The following is a 9,915-nucleotide window of genomic DNA, read 5'->3' as shown; positions in this document are numbered from 1 at the left end:
CAATAGTAAAATCACTTGATAGTTTGGTATTTTACTATTATACATAGTATATATTTCATGGTTTAGTTAGATAAATAAATAATTTTAGTTTTGTTTAAATATATTATTTTAGAAAATATGAAATTTACACTAGTTTGCAAAAATAAGTATAGAAAGTAGATGACAACTGGTACCGGATCCTCGGTCTCTCGTTCGGTTACGAAACGACTGAGGCCAGAACTCCCTCTCATTATCTGAGGCCAGAATTCCTAAACTTAAAGTCCCACGACTGCCACGTGCTTATGACGCAATTGCTTCCAGTTGCTTTAAAAGGAATTCTACCTCCACATGTACGTCTAGTCACCGTGAAGCTATGTGCATTCCTCAATGCAATTTCTCAGAAGGCAATCAATCCAGTGGAACTAGCTGCTCTACAGAATGATGTGGTTCAATGTCTTGTCAGCTTTGAGTTGGTGTTCCCTCCATCCTTCTTTAATATCATGACACACCTCCTAGTTCATTTGGTGAAGGAGATTAGTATTCTTGGACCTGTGTTCTTACATAACATGTTCTCCTTCGAGAGGTTTATGGGAGTCTTGAAGAAATATGTGAAAGTCCGTTCTAAGCCTGAAGGAAGCATCGCCCAAGGCTATGGAATAGAGGAGGTCATTGAGTTTTGTGTTGACTTTATTCCTGACCTTGCCCCGATTGGCGTTCCCGAATCACGACACGAGGGGAGACTCAGTGGTAAAGGAACTTTAGGGAAGAAAACATATATTGGCATGGAAGACGATTATTTCAATAAAGCACACTACACAGTTCTTCAGAACTCGTCATTGGTGCATCCGTACATCGAGATACATAAGGAGTTCTTACGATCCAAGTTTCCAGGGAAGACTAAAGCTTGGATTATGCATCAGCACATGGAAAGTTTCAGTGGTTGGTTGCGAAAAGAATGTCAAGGCGATGACAATATTGATGAACAACTGTATTTGTTGGCTAGGCAACCATCGTGGCATATCCTCACGTACCAAGGGCACAAGATAAATGGGAATATATTTTACACAGTTGCCCAAGATAAAAGGAGCACCAATCAAAATAGTGGTGTTCGCATAGATGGCACAGATCCAAATAAGAATATACAAACATATTATGGCCGCATAGAAGATATATGGGAACTAGACTACGCACCTAATTTTAAAGTCCCTTTGTTCCGGTGCCAATGGGTGAAGCTGACCGGAGGAGGGGTAACAGTCGACAAAGAGTATGGAATGACAACAGTGGACCTCAACAATATTGGGTACAAAGACGAACCATTCGTCCTTGCTGCCGATGTGAGTCAGATGTTCTATGTGAAAGACATGTCTACAAAATCAAAGAGAGGAAAAAATGAAGACATCAACTCAATGATCAATGAGCCAAAGCGCCACATAGTTCTTTCTGGGAAAATAAATATAGTGGGAATTGAAGATAAGTCAGACATGTTAGAAGATTATGAAAGAAATGTCCGAATTCCACCCTTCATAGTGAAGAAAGATCCAAGCATCATGTTAAATGATGAAGACACTCCATGGTTACGACAAGATCATAACCAAGGGTCATATGTCAAGAAGAAATTCACTGATGTGCCCGTATGATACAACGATGCACTATTGTGACATAGTTTTAGAAAGTCTATATGAGATTCAAGAATTTATGACTAGTGTTTGATAAAACTTTCTCAAATGGGAAAATGAGCTATGTAACAATTGTATATCTTGCTGAGATGATCAAACTTGGTATTCAGAGATTTTTCATCTAAGGTCATTTAGTGTCTTATTTGAGCAAGTTTGACTAAGTCAAATTTGGTCAAATGAAAAAACAACACTTTGACTCTAGTATTATGAACTCTAAATGACTTCAAATTGAAAAGTTTTGAATACCAAGTTTGTTAAAATCATCAAGATCTACAATTGTTGTTTTGGTCAACTTTCCATTTGAGATAGTTTGGACGGTTTAAATTTGTGATTTTTAAATTTCGACACCTACAAACTAGTTTTCGGAACCATAGATTGTCTCAAATTGAAAAGTTTTGAATACCAAGTTTGTTAAGCTCATCAAGATCTACAATCCTTATATAGGCCATTTTTCATTTGAGAAAGTTTGAACAAAATGTAGTTCAAATTTCACAAGTGTGTGACATAGTTTTAGAAAGTCTATATGAGATTCAAGAATTTGTGACTAGTGTTTGATAAAACTTTCTCAAATGGGAAAATGAGATATGTAAAAATTGTAGATCTTGCTAAGATGATCAAACTTGATATTCAGAGATTTTTCATCTGAGGTCATTTAGTGTCTCATTTGAGCAAGTTTGACCAAGTCAAATTTAGTCAAATGAAAATACAACACTTTGACTCTAGTATTATGGACTCTAAATGACTTCAAATTGAAAAGTTTTGAATACCAAGTTTGTTAAAATCATCAAGATCTACAATTGTTGTTTTGGTCAACTTTCCATTTGAGATAGTTTGGATGGTTCAAATTTGTGATTTTTATATTTCTACGCCTACAAACTAGTTTTCGGAACCCTAGATTGTCTTAAATTGAAAAGTTTTGAATACCAAGTTTGTTCAGATCATCAAGATATACAATTGTCATTTTGGTCAACTTTCCATTTGAGAAAGTTTAGATGGTTCAAATTTGTGATTTTTAAATTTCGACGCCTACAAACTAGTTTTCAGAACCCTATATTATCTCAAATTGAAAGGTTTTGAATATTAAGTTTGTTCAACCCATCAAGATCTATAATCCTTATATAGGCCATTTTTCATTTGAAAAAGTTATAGAACAAAAATACTATATTTTTTTATTTTTATAGGTTCAACAAAAATTTCCTGTCATTTTGGTCAAAAAAACGAGAAAAAATTGAAACATTGACGTTACAATAATATGATAATAAATTTCCTCCCGAATAATATTAGTTTTATTAATTTTAAGTTACAAATATATTTTTGCATTAACAAAATACTTTGTATTAGTAACATTTATATTCTATATTCATAAAAGAAATTAAAAACTTTAGGTTACAAAATTTTCCTATTTACAATAAATAATTAGTTAATCAATAGTATTTTTTAAAATAAATATTGCAAAGTATTGAAGTTGCTATAGAATTAATTAGTATTAAACAAGGAGAACAAAATCAAAATCCCAGGCCTTTCCAATTACTCTGGCGGGCTGCCAAAATTTTCAGGCCTTCAGTCCCGGCCCAGGCCAGGAACCGGGACTAAAGGGTGGGCGGAATTGCCCACCCAAAAATACCTTTAGTCCCGGCTGGTAACACCAGCCGGGACTAAAGCTCCTTTACCCTTTAGTCCCGGCTCGGCTTACTAGCCGGGACTAAAGGAGCTTTAGTCCCGGTTGGTGTTACCAGCCGGGACTAAAGGGTCCCGGCCTATATATATCGAACGGTTCCTGCCTGTTCATCTTCTACTTTTCGATCTACACGTCGATCTCGTCTCTGCCGCGCCCGGCCGTGTCGAGCTCGTCTCAGCGCCGTGCCACCGTCGTCGTCTACCCCTGCCCGGCTGCGCCAATCCGCCAGCATCGCTTTTCGCCCGGCCTCATCGTCGAGCCCCGCCCGGCGGCCGTCGAGCTCTTGTCTGCCGCGCCGCGCCGTCGTCGTCTCTCCCGGCCGCGCGATCTCACCGTCTCCGAGTCGTACGCCTCGCGCGAGGTGCTCAGCTTGGCCCCGTGGCCGGCCAGCACGCCCTGCCTGGCCCGCCATCCGCCCCAACTAGTTTTTAGATAGTTTTTTAGATAGTTTATATAGATAGTTTTTTAGATAGTTTTTGATATATATATGTTAGATTAAAATGTATTAAAATTTAATTAGTAGTTTATTCTTAGTTTTTTAGTTAGTTTTTAAGATAGTTTTTGATATATGTTAATTAGATTTAAATGTATTAAAATTTAATTAGTACTTTATTTAGATAGTTTTTTTAGATAGTTTTTTATTATAGTTTTTGATATATTTAGTAATTATTATTCTATCTCTCTCTATATGTGTTAGATTTAATTTTGTTTTAGTAATTCTATCTATGTATATATGTTAGGTTTAATTAGATTTAGTAATTAATTCTATCTAGATATATGTGTGTTATTTTATTTAATTGGATTTAGTAATTATATTCTATCTCTATATATATGTTAGATTTAATTTTGTTTTAGTAATTGACACATGCATATTTTATTAGTAATTCTATCTCTATATCACATGCATATTTTATTTTAGTAATTCTATCTATATATCACTTGGATATTTTATTAGTAATTCTATCTATATCACATGTATCTAGAGAGAGATTCTATATGTATACATATATATGTACTTAATTATTTCTATGTGTATATATACATGTACTTAATTATTTCCATGTGTTTAGAGAGAGAGAGAGAAAATTTTATCTAGAGAGATATTCTATGTGTTATCACATGCATATCTAGAGATATATACATATGCACTTATTTCTATGTGTTGAGAGAGAGAGAGAAAATTGTATTATTCTATATGTATATATACATGTACTTATTTCCATGTTTTTGGATCGAAAGTGTTTTTGATTCGATTCCAAAGCCTATACCTTATTATTGTTTATCCTTATGAAATATTATGTGTTATTATATTTAATTGGATTTAGTAATTCTATATGTGTTATCACATGTACTTATGTTATGTGCCATAGTAATTCTATCTATGTCTTGAAGATACAAATGACTGCTCCGGATGATAACTTGAATGATGACATAATGGCGGATATTATCAACGCCGGCACCAATACGGATGTAGATGACACGAGTCAGTACTTTGCTGATTATGAAGATATCCTGAATATCCCGGTGGTTGAAGATCAACAAATTGTCGCGCAAGAAAATACCGGCGAGGTATATTCGATTATTTATCATCTCTTATAGATGCATGTGTACGTATATTTGTTGTTAATCGTTATGTTTCTACTCATGTAGCCGGTCTCTGGATCTACATCAACCACCGACAAGAGTAGGAAAGTCCGAGGGCCAAAAAAGCCATTAGAGGGTCATTTCATAATATCAGAATTCGACACCGACACTGGCAAACCATTGGGACCACATGCTCAGACATATGTCAATCAATGTGGGTTCATTGTAAGAGATAGGATCCCAGTTAGTGCTCGTGAATGGAAGCAGAAGATATCCGCTCCTAATGTTAGTTTTGTATCTGATCGTGACAAGAACCTAGCTTGGAGAGATATCACTCAGCATTTCACATTACAAGTAGATGATGCTTTGAAGGAGCTAGTGAGGGATTGGACAATGAAGAAGATGGCAACATTGTTCTAGAGTTGGAAGAAGACATTGTATAAAATGTTTATCTTGAAGAATGAAACGCCGGATTTCAATGCTAAGGCGTTTATCAAGTTGGAGTCCCATTGGGATGACTTCGTACAATACAAGACATCTCAAGAGAGTGAGAAACATGTGATGAGGAATCAGCAGAATGCCCAACAGAAGCAATACCATCATCGTATGGGATCAGGTGGTTATAGGAGTGCTATTCCCAAGTGGCAGAACCTAGAAACAGAGATTACTACCAAGAGAATCATACCTAAAACAATAGAGAAGAACTAGCCTCAACGCGCGAAGAATTGGTTCTACGCTCATGGGGGAAGCCTAGACCCAAACACTGGCAAGCTAATTTTTGGCCAAAAAATTAAGAGAGCAACACAGAGACTAGCTCATGCTAGGGAAGAAGCTGATAGTGGTGTTTTCAAGCCCAACAGAGAAAATAATGAATTGACATATGCCCTAGAGAATCCTGAACACGGTGGTCAAACAAGAGGCTATGGGGCGGTTCTGTGGCTACAAGCATTCCCAGTAGACAAGGATACCTACAGAAGCTGCTAGAGAAAGAAGGATGAGGAGGCAGACCGAATCCGTGTATTGGAGCAATTTGTTAATGAATCACGACAAGCATTGCTTGAATCACGTGAACGAGAAAAATCTCTTGAGGCAAGAATGCAGGAGGAGATCAAGAGGCAAGTGCAGCTTACAATGAGTCAAATGCAATCGCAATCAACGTCGGGAGTCACCATTAGCCCCGTTGGTCAGATGAAAAGCAGTTGTGCTTCCACGGAGCTGCCAATTATTCAAGGTGACGCTGGGTTGCGCTTCCCTGTTGATGACATTACCAAGCCTCTAACAACATGTGAGCTGCACATTCTAGATGGTAATAATGCATCAATCATGGTGGCTGTCGGGGTTGTGTCTCCAATAGACCGAACAAAGACACCAAGAATCCATGGGTCAGTTATTCAATCTGGATATGCTAGCGTCTCGGTCGATAGAGTGCTCAAATGTTACAGCAATGTTCCTCTTAACATTGAAGGCGGTGATGGGGAGAAGACACTAGGAGAAGCAGAAAAGACATTTATTCAATGGCGCAAACGCTTCATCATCATTCCTGGGGCGCCACCGCTTCCCCTACCTCACCTTAGGTACGAATGAAAGTGAATGAAATATTATTTTCCATTAATTTTATATTGGCTTCAAAAATAATTGACCCACAACTTATTTTTGTAGCAGGGTCTCCCCCAGCCTAGCCCAATCATTCATTCCCCATCTCATCACAGCGTCGCGGGGGGCGAGATGACTTCATCCCCACGGCGATCTCCAACTCCTACACCGGCCCCATCGCCTCCACAACGATCTCCAACTCCTACACCGGCCCCACTGCCTCCACAACGATCTCCAACGCCTCCACACCGGACTCCAACACCGGCCTCATCGCCTCCACGCCGGTCTCCAACACCGCCCCCACCCCCTCCACAGCGACGCACTACAAAGACGTCTAAGGTCCCAGCGGCAAAGAAGACCCCGAAAAAAGAGTTATTTCTCAAGAAATACTTCCTGAAAAACTAATGAGCAAATAGTAGCTGAAGAAGACAAAAAAGTGAAAGATTTTTTTATAGATGTCCAAAAGCAGAGACAAGCGAAGCTTAAGGAGAAGCTGTACTTTTACATACCACGAGATCAGCTGAGGCAGAAGGTCGAAGCTCATAAGAAAAAGATGCTTGAAGTTCGTAAGCCTCCACCACTATCAGACTATGACCGCTCCCTCGTGAAGTCACATGATGCACATAAGAAAAGGAAAAGTGCATCAGGGAAGGATGTCCCATAGCTCGGACAACAGAAGCAACCAATGCAAAATTTTGTTGTTGCTAATGAATATGGTTCCAACATAGAAGTCTATCGACCAGACAACTCTGGAGAAGTGTCGGTTCAAGACCTTAATGCTTTTTTTGAACTAACTGGTTTAACCTTGGATCAATTGACGGGCAAAGCTCCAATCCAGAACCTGGAAGTTGATACCTGGAAGACTTATAAATTTGGTAAAAGTCTATACAACCCTACGGCTCTGAATGAATTGGGTACGCAAATATACTTGCTCAACAAGTGGTACATGCAGGCGTGTGGCAGGGGTGAGCAGTGGATCTTTGTCAGATTTAGAGACCATCATTACTTCCGTGGCGATGACATCTTACATATTAGTTTCGAAGAATTGCATCAACTATACCACTTGGACGCTCTGGACAAATCAATCATTAGCTCCTTTTGTTTGTAAGTGATTCTTACTTTTATTTAATAAACTCACTTCTATGCGTACGTGTATATAATTATCATCACATGTAACTTATATTTATATACAGATTCCAGATGTTAGAGCTCCAAAGAATACAAGACACCAGTGTTGGCTTCATTGATCCTTATATCATATTCAAAACCGATATTATTGTCAAGGAGCACTGGGTATCTGAAGCACAGACGAATATCATGAAGTTCTTTGTGAAGCAGCACGACAAGACAATAATACTTTTCCCGTACAACTTTGAGTAAGTGTTAATAATAATGTAGTCTACACATTTTATGTAATATCAATACAACTTATATGCATGTACGTGTGTGTATAAACCAATACAGGTTTCACTGGATACTCATTGTCATTGAGTTAAACTCAAATCGGTTAGTAATCTTGGACTCATTGAGAAAAGAGCGGGCACTATACCAAGATATGATAGACATTATCCAGGGGTAATTTCGATCTCTCGCGCACAACTATTATTGAATAGACTTTGCCATAATTTAATAACGATCGTACATTATTGGTCGCACAGGGTTTGGAAAGAGTTTATTCGGCAACACCGCAAGGATTGCAAGGCACCACTTAATGTAGTTGAAATACCAGTAAGTTGTACTATATATACTTCCCCACGTGTTTAATTACTATATCGTACTTTAATTTACATGTGAGATGATGAGAATAATCTTCTTTTCGTACAGTGGTGTTTGCGGTAGCAACCAGGTAATAACTTATGTGGATACTACGTTTGTGAATTTATCACTGCACACATAAAAAGAACTCCTGAAGATGTCCTCAGAGTACGTATATATCAATTTTTATTTATTTTTAAATGAATATAAATACATATATATGTATTAATACTTTTCCTTTTATTTCAAATGCAAGACTGAATGGTTGAAACAAAGGGTCATGCAAAAAGACCATCTGAAAGCAGTTCAAGAGTCAATAGCAGGATTTCTTCTAGAAAAAGTGCTAAATCCCAACGGCGAGTTCTACTTTGATCCTAAGAAACTAACGATGTAAATTAAATGTTTATTGATATCGTTATTTTCGAGAACAAGATTATGAAAGTGTTGTATATATACATATATATCTATAATATATATAATTTCATACTTTATTCGAATATAATAATGCTCGAGATGAGAATTAGATGTAATTATATGCGTGCGTGTATTTATATTAGCAGCGTAGAATACGCACATAAAAACATATTATATATTAAACAAATATGTGTAACTGAACTGAAAACAAATTAAACAAAAAAAAAAGAAAAAGAAAAGGAACCTTTAGTCCCAGTTGGGGTTACCAACCGGGACTAAAGGGTGCGGCCACGTTTGCTCGGCTGGAGGGCCTTTAGTCTCGGTTGGTAACATCAACCGGAACTAAAGGTTCCTCTTTAGTCCCGACTCGATGACCCGGGACTGAAGGTTCCACCTTTAGTCTTGGATCGTTGTCCTGGTACGGTAACAAGACTAAAGGCCGTTACCGTCCAGGACAACAAGTCCATCCTGTAGTAGTGTGCTTTCCCGGCAAAGAGCTGAAGAATAAGTACAAACCTGGCTGCTAAGCTTGGATTGCCGCGGGGCGCGGCTGCCGGCTGCTGCATGCAATCCGATTGGTCGCTACCGGATATTTTGGCTTTTTGTGAGTATGAGTATGACTTTTGTTGAATATTGAAAATGTCAAAAAGCATTTAGATGTGGAGGCAACTGAATTAAGGTTGAGACAGTAACCATATTGCCGTCCCCAGCAGGGAGGAGCCTTGGGCGTGTCACGGGCTCGATCGACAGTTAGCCGGTCACGTCAGCTTTTCAGGAGAATCAAAATGAAGACTGATGTTTTGTTTTATACCATGTATAATTAATTAATAATGGCATAGTACTGTGCGTAGGTTGGTGACCTAGACTTTTCAGCAATTGTGGGGCCTGTATGCTGGAATTTCTTTTTGACGAATTCGGATGAGTCCAGCGGAGACACTGACTGGCTCCTGAATGGTGCCGGAACGGATAGGCCGTCCGGTATGGCGGGCTGTCTGGATTCTGGAAGGAGGAGCACGTAGGTTTAATTTGTTTGACTGAAGACCGTGTCATCAGTGTGGTAACATATTCTGCATGCATGGACCCCACTATAATTGTGATATTCCCGCTAACAATATATAATCACGTTTGCGCTTATTGGCATGCCCCTTGTGATCATTGGGATGGCGTGTGAAACATTGCAGTATGTATGGTATGCAGTGTCTGAGTGTCATGTATTGTTGTGATTCTTTCATCTGG

General features: G+C 38.4%; 1 long non-coding RNA gene across 1 annotated transcript; it reads left to right on the top strand.

Annotated features, from left to right (window-relative positions):
* Positions 1–8,048: 8,048 nt before the first annotated feature.
* LOC136494426 (uncharacterized) lies at positions 8,049–8,386 on the top strand. Its single transcript, XR_010768600.1, has 3 exons — positions 8,049–8,085; positions 8,169–8,238; positions 8,335–8,386. It is a non-coding gene; the product is annotated as an uncharacterized lncRNA (long non-coding RNA).
* Positions 8,387–9,915: the final 1,529 nt, after the last annotated feature.

Source organism: Miscanthus floridulus, chromosome 11 (assembly GCF_019320115.1).
Source record: "Miscanthus floridulus cultivar M001 chromosome 11, ASM1932011v1, whole genome shotgun sequence".
Lineage (NCBI taxonomy): Eukaryota > Viridiplantae > Streptophyta > Magnoliopsida > Poales > Poaceae > Miscanthus > Miscanthus floridulus.
This window is presented reverse-complemented; position numbering and strand designations above follow the sequence as displayed.